Here is a 13839-nt window from a genome sequence, read left to right on the forward strand (position 1 = left end):
ACAAATTGGCCACGATGGGTGAAACTGGGGAGCCCATGGCACACCCATGTTTCTGCCTATAGAACTGACCCTTGTATGTGAAGTAGGTGGAATGAAGACACAGTTCCAAAAGCAAACACACTTGGTCGATGCTGAGAGTGGTCCTGTTACTGAGGTTGGTGATCCTGTAATCTCTTACGGACTACCTCCAACGCTTCCGTGACTGGGATGCAAGTGAGAGAGATGTAACGTCGTGACGAGACCATGGTTTCATCTGCCTCCATAATGACATCTCTCACCTTCTCAACAAAATCCAGGGTGTTCTGGATGTGGTGTTCAGAGCTGCCCACCAGCGGGTTGAGGATCGAGGCCAGAAACTTGGAGATGTTATAGGTGACAGAGTTGATCATGCAGACAATCGGTCTTAAAGGTGCACCCTGCTTATGTATTTTCGGTAAACCATACAGACTTGGTGTAGACTGCCCTGGGTACAGCCTGTGGTATGAGGTCCGGTCAATAGCCTTGTCTTGTTCTAACTGCTTCAGACAGTCTATCACCCTCTTCCTGTAACCACTTCCTGGGTCTCGTTTCAGGGGCTCATAAGTATTTTCATCACTGAGTAGTGACAAAATCTTCTCATGATAGTCTTTCTGGTTAAGCAATACTGTGCACCTACCCTTGTCTGCCGGAAGGATGATAATGTTGTTGTCATCACTAAGTGATGTGAGTGCCTTCCTCTCCTCCATGGTGATGTTGGATGCTGGGGGTTTAGCATTGCTGAGACAGGCCGAAACTTTCGTCCGTAGTTGCTCTGCTTCCACTTCTGCAATATTGTTGTTACGAATTGCTGTTTCTGTGGCTGTGATCAGCTCCACTAGCGGGATTTGTCTCGGTGTGACGGCAAAATTCAACCCTTTAGCAAGGATGTTTTTTCTCTGTTTGGGTGAGCTGTCTGTCAGACAAATTCTTCACCCACTTGTCCACATCCTCCGTGTCGCATCCTTGTCTCTTCTGGCCACTGAGGACACTCTCCGTATTTTGCGGTGGTTTCCGACGTACATTGGTCAGTGGTTGATCAATGGTCATGGGAATTTGCATAATTATGATTAAGGAACTGACCTCCCAGCCCATTGTTCCTTCAGTGGGCTGGTTTCAGTCATTATGCAAATGTACTGTTTATAAGGTTTGGGGAAACCTGCAGTCAGCTGAGACTGAAGAAGTCACTTGGATGAGTGACGAAACGTTTCTCCCACAAAACGCTACGTCCAGATGAACAGATTCAACTTTTGGAGATTTACTTTCCTGGATGATTGAGAATGCATCAAGATATTGTGATAAAGTTCATTATTGTCTGTAATGTACTGATAAACATTAGACTTTCATATATTTTAGATTCATTACACACAACTGAAGTAGTTCAAGCCTCTTATTGTTTTAATATTGATGATTTTGGCATACAGCTCATGACAATCCAAAATTCCTATCTCAAAAAATTAGCATATTTCATCCGACCAATAAAAGAAAAGTGTTTTTAATACAAAAAAAGTCAACCTTCAAATAATTATGTTCAGTTATGCACTCAATACTTGGTCGGGAATCCTTTTGCAGAAATGACTGCTTCAATGCAGCGTGGCATGGAGGCACTCAGCCTGTGGCACTGCTGAGCTGTTATGGAGGCCCAGGATGCTTCGATAGCGGCCTTAAGCTCATCCAGAGTTTTGGGTCTTGCGTCTCTCAACTTTCTCTTCACAATATCCCACAGATTCTCTATGGGGTTCAGGTCAGGAGAGTTGGCAGGCCAATTGAGCACAATTGAAGTCTGTGGTCCCCACATGCTTCAAAAGATCCACCATCATCCCTGTGCCCTGTGCCCAAAAACAGCAAACCCTCATCCCTGAACGATTACCGGCCAGTTGCACTGACCTCGGTAGTAATGAAGGTGTTTGAGAGGCTGCTGAAGAACATCATCTCCTCCTCCATCCCAGACACCACAGATCCGCTCCAGTTCGCCTACCGACCCAACAGATCCACTGAGGACGCCATCGCCCACGTCCTGCACACCACCCTCAGCCACGTGGACAAGAAACAGGGTAACTATGTGAGAATGCTGTTTGTTGATTACAGTTCAGCGTTTAACACAATAGTGCCCAGCAGACTGTTCACAAAGCTGAGGGATGTGGGACTCAACAGCCGTCTGTGTGCATGGGTGTTGGACTTCCTCACTGGCAGAACTCAGGTGGTGAGGGTGGGTAGATGCGTCTCTAACAGCATCACCATCAACACAGGAGCACCACAGGGATGTGTTCTCTCGCCACTGCTCTACTCCCTCTACACTTCAGACTGTGTGGCCACTCATGGCTCCAACACCATTGTGAAGTATGCTGACGACACAGTGGTGTTGGGCGCCATCTCCAACAACGATGAGGCGGCCTACATGGACGAAGTGAAGAATCTGGCATCATGGTGCCAGGACAACCACCTCCAGCTGAACGTCGGCAAGACCAAGGAGCTGGTGGTGGACTTCAGAAGGAGTCAGCACAGAGACTACAAGCCCATTATCATCAACGGAGCTCCAGTGGAGAGGGTGCAGTCCTTCAAGTATCTTGGTGTCCACATCTCCTCAGACCTGACATGGTCTGCCCACATTCAGGTCCAGACCAAAAAGGCTAGGCAGCGCCTGTACCACCTACGACAACTGAGGAAGTTCAGGGTCTCTCCAAAGATCCTCAGGATTTTCTATACAGGCGCTGTGGAGAGCATCCTCACACAGAACATCACATAGTGGTTTGGGAACAGCTGTGTGAAGGACCAAAAAGCTCTCCAGAGAGTGATCCGTACAGCAGAACGCTGCTGGAGGATTGCTCTCCCCCCACTTCAGGACACCTACACCAGGAGATGCCGGACTAGAGCAGCGCAGATACTGAAGGACCCGTCCCATCCTGGCAACAAACTGTTCCAACTTCTGCAATCTGGTAGAAGGTTCCGCATCATCCTGGCAAGGTCAGAGAGACTCAAGAGGAGCTTCTATCCCCAAGCCATCCGGGCCCTAAACACACACACACCCGCCCTCTCACATCATCCATAAGTGACTGAGACAGGACTCTCTTCGAGACACTCTAAACCCAGGCACAATGTACATTTCAAATTCCTTTAATTTTAAATATGTTTATATTGTCTATTCTGTAAAATAGTCAAATTGTCTATTCTTATTTAATTCACTTGGTGTACAGAATTCACCTGCTTGCTGCTACTACTGCACATTCACCTAATGTATATACTATATATATAATGTTCTTCCTCTACCCCCCCCCCCTTTGCACATGTCGAGGAGCGTGTCAGGTTACATTTCACTGTGTGTTATACTTGTATAACTATGCATGTGACAAATAAAGAACCTTGAATTGATTACCGTTTGAGGTGCAGTGAATCCACATGACTTCAGGAATGAAAGCTGATCCGGAGTGATATGGTAAAGGGATCGACCTCTACCTCTGTTCAAAACCACTGGTGCCTGGTATCGAAAACAGCCTGAAAATATATCAGCATTTTTATTCGTAGACAAACTCGGACTGTATTAGCAATCAATACATTACTGTGATCCTACAAAGCCAAAATTTTAAATTATTACTTTCTTCATGTTTATCTTGAAATCAGATCAACAATTTCATGTTAGTCAATTATTTCTGAAAATTGTGACTGAGCACTTTTAGAAACACTCTGTCATCACTGTAAGTATAGAGACAGCGAACATTTACGGAATACATGTAAAATAAATGTCAGATTCTAACAGGTTATAGTTCTGTTAATTGAGTTTTTGAATCTACACTTCAGACATATTCCTATCTTTAAATAAAGTAGCTGAACAACGTCAACCAATATTTTCATATTTCAAATACATACCTAAGTTAAAAATTTGAATCTCCACATCTTCTACTCCGCATATCTCAGAAATCAGTTTTAATAATGTCATAATTCCATAAGCAAATATTTTCCAATCTACGTGATTCATATTTTTTTTATTTTAAATGTTGTTATTAGTTTTTATTTTCTCCAGGTTTTTAACACAACGAACATGGTCTACACTGACATTGTTTGGTTCACTTGAAGAAAAGTACATTTTTTTGTGTTGTAATGTGGGATCTTGATGACCATGCTGTCTTTTAACTTTGTTCTTTATTTTCAGCACATACTGTTCTTTATTCATTTGTTTATTCTCTGAGGCTGTTCTCATACCATTCTGTGTTCTCTGTGCCAAGTCTACATTTGTGTCCTGTGTTTAATTGCTTACTGCTTTATTTTGTTGTCCTCTTGTGCGCACTTGCTTTAGTTTTGCTTCCATTGGTCATACTCGTTTGGTTTGATTTGAACCCCGACTTATGAATACCCCATTTAACGAAAAATTCAAGTTATGAAGGCACTTAACTGCAATATTTCTGCCCGTGTTACGGCAAAATACCCACGTAATGAAATCCGCTGGCTCTGATTGGCTGAGCACAGAATGCCCACAATGCCTTCTGAATCATGTGACAACCCCCTTGGCTTTCGTACTTGCGCTTCGCTGTTCCACTTGAACGTTAGCAATTAGCCTATAGCCTATCGTTCACTCAAAAGGCGCGATGGGTGCTTCGACTTACGAAAGACACTCGGGAACAAATTAATTTCGTAAGTCGGGGTTCCACTGTATTTAAGCCCTCAGTTTTCCTCAGCTCTTTACTCTGTTGTGCTGTGTCAAGCTGTACCCTTTGTTTGTCTGCCTTGTTGTTCCCGGTGGATTGTTTGTGGATTTTTGAATTATTTTTTTAATTATCTCTCAACACTGTGGATTTGCCGCGCCCATATTAAAGGTCAGTTTTTAGTTCATAAAGTTTGTCTTTTAGTCTGCAGTTTTGGGTTTACTTCCTGATTAACTGTCTCATTCGGCTCTTTGTATACTCTTACTAAATCCAGGTATTATAGATACAATAATGCAGGGTTTTTTTTTTTTTTTTTTTTTTTTTTTTTTAAAGGCACATGCATGTTCATCAGGATGGACATCAAAAGATGCTCATTCTGAACATTTGTCATGATCTAATTCAGATGAGTTTATTGAAATTAAATTAACTCGGTGTTGCACTCCGACTTCATGGTTAGACAGTTTGTTAATCTTGCTTAATGGAAAAATGCTCGGGGGATAATTACTCGGCTGTAGAGTTAAATGAGTAAGCTTTCTACCATTACACATAATGTATTATATGCAGCAATTACGCACAACCATACTGGAAAAGCAATGTGCTATTAGGTGGCTCTAATTGCAGTGCAGTACCTTGTAGCCTAATCCGGCTAATGTAACAAGTGTTATCAGGGTTCGTACGGGTGCTTGAAATCCTTGAAAATGCTTGAATTTTAATGTTGTCTTTTCCCGGCCTGGGCTGCCTTGCATCTGTTTCAAAGTGTGACCCCGCCCCTCCCTCGGCCAGTCGGGGATGAGTGCGCTAACATACCTGTATGTCGCTGTTTTAATGAGTGTTGATGGAAAACGACAATGGCGGAGTTTGCACTCTCCAGTCACATGATAGGTGAGTCCTAGTAAATAATTTTCCAGTACGTGTACGTTACACATGCAATTTTATTAAAATTATGATTATTATTTTGCTAGCTATCAAACTCGCTGGAGAAATGATTGAAATGCACTGAGTGTGATGCAGTATGGCAGCGCTATTACGGAATATGCTGTGAACTTAGCTAACATTACTTAGCAGTAATATGAGTTACTTTGCTCAAGTGAAATGTGTCTTTTCACATGGTCTTATTGAGGTGATGCGAATTGAAACATGCATTTTTGGGGGGGGGGGGTGCTGCTGCTGGAAAAGCTTAAAAAGGGACCTTGAATGTGCTTAAAAAGTGCTTGAATTTGACCCTGAAACAGGCGTACGAACCCTGTGTTATAAAAACCTACTTTAAAAAATATAAAGTAAGTGGCCAAACGGAGTACTATATCAAAGATCTTATTAACATGTCTCACCATAGCATGTTTGCAACATTCTTTATAGACCAGGATTAGCATGACTTTTTGAATTTTTCTTTTTTTGCATATTACAAAGCTAACATGCAAAATGCGCTTAAAAGGACAAAGTAATGTTTCATCGCTTTGACTTTGAGATTAACTAGGGTACTTACAATTAATGTTATATTTTAGGTAGCAGTCTATAAATGTGTTTTTTGTTGGTGCAGAGATGCGGGCATAATTTCACCCCCCTTACATCCATTCACCTGGATGTAGTTTGTCACACATAGCTTGATTGAGACAACACAAATATGAGGTTGGCTGTGATTGGTTTTCACAAATTCTGATCACAGGTCGTGGTAAGGGGTGGATAAAAAATCATCAGTCTTGCTGATCCAATCATGAACAAGTTACCTTCTCCCGCCATAGATTGAATTTTTGGGATGCTATATATATGCCCAGCCTTTTGGCTGACTTTTTTTTTTAGACAATCCTGTCTGAACAGAGCGCTACATTCAGACGGAGAGTCACTGATATACGATACAGAATGAATGCTCAATTTAACCGGCTACTGAATCAAGATGACTGTGAAGAGGGGTGATTACTGTATTGGCTAGCTTTTAGCCTTTTTTTGGGGGGGGGGTGCTTGCAAAATGAGAAATAACTTGTACATTTTAACAGAAAGAATAAATGGCTTGTTTACATTTTTTTTTTTTTTTTTTTTTTATTTCAATCCACAGCATTTAACAACTGTAAATTTATTCTGTAGTCATAAATGTCTGCTCAAGGTTGATGACTTCAAATGACAGTGATTTTAATTCCTCTTATGTGCTTTTATGCATAAAGGTTTTAGTTTATAAGTGTAGCATATCTCACATATGTACAGGGAACATTTAATTTGCCAGACAATCTAAAAATACATGCAGTAAATACCGATTTGTTGAACATTCATGTGTTTTATCCTGAGTGTGTGGGGTGGGGTTTTTTTTGGTGTGTGTGGGCGGGCGGTGTTTGTGTCCAATTTGTTGATGACATTAATGATATCATGGTCTTATGATAGCTTTGAAGTTTTTTGCCAACAGCACGGGGGTGGACCAGTGCGCAGGCCAAGAGGTGGGAGAACCAGACATTGCCAGATAACTTTTAAGGTGTCATGCCACCAGTTGAGCCATTCAGGGCTCAACTGGTGGACAAGTTGAAATGGCATTGTAGGTGTTTGACAGCTGCCTTTGGACTGTAGCACTATAAGTGCATTACACTCTCATCATCAGTATTTACCATATTGCAGTGTGCTGCATGACACAGAGACGCCTGACCATGGCAGGCACGATGTACAGGAGCCAGAGGTTATCAGGTAAATGGCACTTTGTTTATGATGATGTGGAATTTTTATCTGAAACTATTTCACTAATGTTTTTATTTTTTTGAAAAACAACTGTTGTACAAACTAACTCTATCAGTATTATACGTCGGATCTTTTTGTGTAGTCTAGATCAATAAGTATCTGCATTGGGGTGCTCTTCCTGCTATGAAATATGACTGTTATTCCTATGCAGTGGTCTGCATGAAACCCATAAAGCTCATTATAGTAGGCATGGTCTCCAGGAATCAGAGGTTAACAGGCATGGTGGTTGTTAAATAACATGTGTTAGGGTTCAGAAATTGAGGAGGAAGACCAAAATAATGACCACTGATCCTGCCGGGTGCAATTAGGCGACATTTTAATGAATACACGCGTGGAGTCCAACACTGTGCAGATTCAGTGTTGAACTGTCTTACAATTGTCAGAACAAAGGCTTTATAGGGGTAAGATAGTACAGCCCCCTCCTCTCAGACACAATACAGCATACGTCAATCTAAACCACAAATGTTCAGCTAACTTTTGACACAGTTTAAAAAGAACATTGTCTTCGGCTCGAACCCAGGTGCTTCCCCCAGCTTCGGTGTCGCTTATCTCTGGGACATCTGGTGTACTTCCTGGAACAGACTAACACGTACGCACCCAAACTTTGCAAACTTAAGCAAAACACATCTTAACTTCCACCTGCCAAATGAGTCTACAGATGTGTGTGTGTGTGTGTGTGTGTGTGTGTGTGTGTGCTGTGTACTGCGTACGTGTCATGACCTCTCCTGCACCCAGGCTCACCTCACACCTCTAGTCGTCTTCAGACACAAGGCCTGCGCACGTACACAGCTGAAACTATGTGTGTGTGTATGTCTGTACATGTGTGATCCTCACGCTGCACCTTAATTGACCTCAGCTTAAGCAACCAGGATAAGGCCATCCTGTGTGTGCCGATCTTAACTTATATGTAAAATATATAAAACAAATGTTTCAATCTAACACAACTACTTAAAGCTTAATCAAAGCTTAATCAAAGATATTAATGCATAATAAAACAGCCTGCTCAGAACACCTTACAATCTGACTCTGCTTTCAGTTTCACTTCTGCATAAGCATGGCGTTTCCTGTCTCCTTTTGCACAGAGTATATCTCCTGTCCCTGCAGTCTGCACAGAAACATTTAAGATTATAGGAGCATTGAAAAGCATTTGGAATTATAGATTCAACTCAACAGTTTAAAGTGGTTCTTACTGGACCTGCAATAAAAGCTTAATTGGGTGCCAATATGTTTAAACATCTGAATGCACTATCCCTACTTGGAGATTATGTGATTAATGCCATGGTACTATGAACAATAGCAGTGAAATAATTTCTCTAATCCCAATACATGCTAAAACTTAAGTGTGAAAGGTAACTTATTAACCATACAGCATAGGTAAATATAGACACTCAATAAGTAAAATAATTACAATGGGGTGAGACCAAAGTTTAAAATTGTAAAGGTTACACATGTATTGAACTGATAAAGTTATGTACTCTGAATCTACCCCAATTGTTTAATTACCTCATTCGGTTTCTGTTTAGCTTTTTCACATTTGTTACATGGCATTTCTTGTTTTTCTTTAGGTCTGACAATTGGTGATATTGGTATTTTTAATTGCTGAATTTTGAATTGCAGGCTGTGGTATCCCTGACATCTACACTGCGACACTACCTGATGTTAAGAGGATAAGGAGCGAGATTTTATCTCATTTTGTGTTTCACAGGTGAGAATTTGTTAGACAAATACAAAGTAGTTTGTTGGCCAGTGCTCGTCTTCCCATTGTGTGCCCCCTAATAGTTAACATTTGAACAAATCAGCAATCTGCTGAATTGATAACTGTATTGCAGTTAAGGTGGTGGTTAAATTGACAGAACGAACCTTTTTGTTTTATTTGAAATTTTTGCAATGTGGTATGAAATGAGAGTACAATCTGTGGTCAACAGGGTTGCCAGCTTGATCGAGCAGTTTGTTGCCGGCATGGACTCGTGTGGTCTGGCAAATGATCAAAAGATCCTGGAAGCAGTTCCTTCTTGTATTTACAAATGCAGGAAATAAACTTACAAAGAACAGCTTCCAGAATCTCTTCACCATTGCATGGAGTCCAGCTGGAAGTAACAGACGTGAAGAAGAGGAAACCACCATCTTTCAGTGGGAATGGTGACTTATGGCCATTCAAGGAGAGTACATAGAATACAAAACTTCTCTTGTTTCTGTGTGAATTACTTCAGGCATCTCATGTTAAATACAGTGTGCAGAAATCAACATACAGACAAGTAAATTTAAGCAACACTTGGATGCAATTAAACCTTAGAACTTTGCAAAATCCACACCTTAGCGCATAAGGCAAAGGTTTTAATATTGACCTTTTTAGATAATTATTTTTAGGTATTGGAAAGGAAAACCAAGGAAACCTTCTACAGCACCTGTTTTTGCAAAATTATTTGTTTTATCTTCTGTCGTCTCTAGAGGACATCAGGTGTTGCTTTTTGAGAATGATAGGATGTAATGTCACCAGTGTGTGAATGTGTGTGTGAATGGGTGAATGACTGGATATGTAAAGCGCTTTGGGGTCCTTAGGGACTAGAAAGCGCTATATAAATACAGGCCATTTACCATTTACCATAATGTCATTTGATTTTCATTGTGATTTCTGGTAAAACTTTTAAAAATTTTATTACATGACAAAAAAACAGGAAGAAAACTTATCTTAACACTAAAATATTGTGAAATATTTATATATATTTATATTACATAAATATACATATTTATATTTATGTAAGATATTGTTGTAAAATTTATTATTCAAATGTATTTGCACATCTGAGATTGAGGAAGTGTTTTTGCACTGTTTAAAACAGGTCTCACCTGTCAAAGTGTGTTATTCTGTCTCCCTCTGAGACCTAAAGGTCATTTGTTAATTAGATGGACCGCAACTTTGAAGAACCTGAGGTATTCCGTTGGCTATAACGAAACCCCCGGTATATTTGTGTCCTAGGGTAATCGAGTCGTGCGATGACAACACCCACACAAATGTGGCATCACTAGAAAGCCAAGAATTACTCTTGCAAGGATAGAATGGATTTAAAAAATAAAAAAAACAAAGATAAAGGGTCCTTGACATACAGGTCTCCGACTCGGAGGACAAAAATTAATGTCCTGTGTCTTAGGAGGGCAGGATTGTTTTGCTTTTTCATTATACGATGCTTCGCAATATTGGTTTTGCCTAACAACCTGTTTTTGACTCCTAAATTGTCATTAACGCAACCGCTCTACATAACAGTCAGTGTAACTGATTATAAATCTTTGATTCATGAACCTACACATTACGTTTTATTTACTATTTGTATGTATTTTAACAGAGCAAGAGGTGGACCACACGTTTGAAGAGCTGCTGGTCTTTATAACTGGGGCTGACTTACTTCCACCACTGGGGTCCTGCAACATAGACTTTTATGATCAGGAGTCGGGGATGTGGCGCATCCCATACGCATCGATGTGCAGCTTATCCCTGTATCTTCCGAGACGTTTTGCATATGAGGATCAATTTAAAGATCTTATGAACACTGCATTAAAAGGATCCCTGGGATGTGGAAAGCTGTAGCTGCATTTACATGAACTGATGCTGGAAAGCTGTGGTTAAAACCTGTGGCCTTTTGGGATGAAGTTGTGTTATTGTAAGTGTTCTTAAATGGGATTGCTCCTGGGCTTCTTCAAAATTGTACATTTTAAAAGTGTTTAGTATAAAAGTTTTTTGTTTTTACAAATGTGACGGTTCATTGTATGTAGTTGTATTTATAGTCCAGTTAAGACAGGTGGGGTATGCATGCAACAAGCCATGCACCAAACAGTGATGTTCAGAAAATGTTTCAAGTATTGGAAGGAAAATAACAATTCATCTAGAAATGTTCTTTTGAAAGGTTGTTGTGCATTCATGTTTAAGTATTCGGTTATAATATACTGCATAGTTTCTTGTTGCTGCGTTGTATTTGTTTTGTTGTTTTTTTTATTTATTTATTTATTTTTGTTTTAAATGTGCAATAGCTGCCTAACAAACTTTGAACTGAAATACGCTGACTTTTGTAAAATAAAAGTATTGTAATGTCAGTTCTCATGGTGTCTTGTCTCTTTACAAATTAAAGTTGAGGCTCACCTGTTACTGTCAAATACTGGTATTGAGATCCATTGACGAGGGCTGTTCAGTACACAAGTATGTGCTTAAGTCGAGGTAAATGGTTCAATAAATTTACCTTCATCTGTTCTCAAACTGAGAGCTCAAGATTCCATCTCAACTCAATTTGTTCAACTGCTTTCAGGAACAAAGCAGTTTTAACTCCTAAGTTTAAAGTCAGAGTTGGTTAACTCTGAGATAGGCAGCTGACCTTTGACTATAACCTGTTTAAATATTAATAACTCAATTTGAGGAATGTGAACATGTGTCAGTGCTATTGTTTCCCCCAGGAGGGGAACAAAAGAGAACACATACTAATATACACAGAGGGTAACGAGGGAATACACCACAGAAGGCAGCTGAACCTAATCAGACATGACGAGACAGAGAGGAAGCAAAACAGAATACACTCAAACAGAACACAGAATCAAAATAAAACAGGAAACCAGAGAATAACTCTGAGAAAAGGGTTGACGGAACATAAGGAACAGAGGGACGAAGAGATGCAACCGGAAAACAGAAAATAAATGAAACGAATCATATTATTAATCAAAAAGCATAAATAGGAAGTCAACAGGTCTTTGGACCATGACAGTGTTGAACAGCAAAAAAGAGAAAATCTAAAAACCTGAGAAGGAAATTTGATCATTTGACTGATTTGGACTTAAAGTTTCTATTTGAAGTATTTGCTAAATTGTGCAGATAATTATGACTCACTGACTTTTGGTGAGTTCATTTAGTGTTAGATTTTTTTCTTCTTAAAGAAATATGGTTTTTGATAATGATCGATATTTAGAAATTGAGATTTATTTGAGCTGGTATGAAGCAGAAGTCAAAGGTCATAAATGATTTGTTCTGATAATATTTTTTATCAACTCGGTTTAAAAAAAGTAGATATATTTCCAACTTTTTTTTCCTTTAGCAACAATAACATTTTCACTCTATCACTCTGTGTGTGTGTGTGTGTGTGTGTGTGTGTGTGTGTGTGTGAGCTGCAGCAATCACTTCAGTTTCTCTTCAGTCTGACTGAGGGAGGTTTTTGTACGACTGTTTTTCACTGTGTGAACACCCACTGACTGTTTAGATAGTGCTGACTCTGACAGTAATAAACTGCTGCATCTTCAGCCTGGACTCCACTGATGGTCAGAGTGAAGTCAGAGTTTGATCCACTGCCTGTAAAACGAGCTGGAATCCCTGAATCTCGAGTGCTAGTGTAGTAAATGAGCAGTTTAGGAACTCCTCCATCTTTCTGTTGGTACCAGTGTAAAAGGTTAGAGCTATAAACATCCTGACTGGTCCTACACTTGATGCTGACAGATCTTCCCACAGCAGACCTCACTGCTCCAGGCTGAGTCACTGTGTATTGTCCTCTGGACTCTGAGGATACAGAGACAAAAACATAAAGCAGCTTCATGGTTTTGTGGGCTTCATTTCAGAGGGACAGATGTTGATAGAGGAGAGGAGTTTGATTCTCTGGACTTTACCTGTGAAGCAGCAGCAGAGGAGAGTCCAGATGAGGACGCAGATCAAAGTCATGTTTTTGATGAGGAGGATTTCTGTGGCTTCTGTTGTGATGAAGGACAGCTGTCAGTCATCCAGTGTTCAACTCTCAGGACTATAAACTCTCCCAGAGCACTGGAGCATGGTGCTGCTGATGCAAAGTGGCTCTCTATGGAAATCATCTGACCAAGTTTAAAGGCACAATGTGAAAAAGTAAAGGTCTGGACTTCACTATTTGTTTTTATAACATTCTGTACCCCACGCAGATCCTGATGGGTTTGAAGAACTACTAATTGATTATATTTACAATAAGTTCATTTAACAGTTGCTCTTTGCCAAGATGTAGAGAAGTAAGAAATTCATATTTTTTCTGAATTCCTTCGTTCATGTTTGTAGCATTAAATATTTCATGGAAAGCATTTAGTCTGTGACTTTATGGTGGTGTACAGTGGTGGGTCACACTTACATTTGTACAGTTACATTTATTCAAGTAACTTTTTGGAGTAAATTCTACTTGCTGGTGAAGATCATGTGACATAACTGAAAGCTTCACAGTGGGAATACAATCGACTTTGTGGAGAAAGTGTTTTCTAAACCACTTGTTCCACTGTGCTGGTATTTGGAAAGAATGTAATACCACATATTATTTGTATAAATGCAGTTATACTCACTGTATGTATAGTACTATTAAGTGATTCATGCTGTTTGACTTACTGGAAACACATTTTTTAAATAAGCATAACATTTTATTGGTTTTGTTTGCGACATTTTGATCATTAAGGTTTCTGATGACAATGTCAATTTTAAAATGTTGCTATAGGA

The 13839-nt window shown here is 39.9% G+C and overlaps 1 long non-coding RNA gene and 1 gene segment (V, D, J or C); both read left to right on the top strand.

Moving 5' to 3' along the window:
* Nucleotides 1–13839, top strand: part of LOC116324369 — a 95985-nt gene that overhangs the window by 61289 nt on the left and 20857 nt on the right.
* LOC120435483 lies at nt 4567–11453 on the top strand. The gene is made up of 5 exons (XR_005609762.1): nt 4567–4823; nt 5410–5534; nt 7251–7316; nt 8985–9072; nt 10709–11453. It is a non-coding gene; the product is annotated as an uncharacterized LOC120435483 (long non-coding RNA).

This window comes from Oreochromis aureus, linkage group 22, assembly GCF_013358895.1.
Source record: "Oreochromis aureus strain Israel breed Guangdong linkage group 22, ZZ_aureus, whole genome shotgun sequence".
Classification (NCBI taxonomy): domain Eukaryota; kingdom Metazoa; phylum Chordata; class Actinopteri; order Cichliformes; family Cichlidae; genus Oreochromis; species Oreochromis aureus.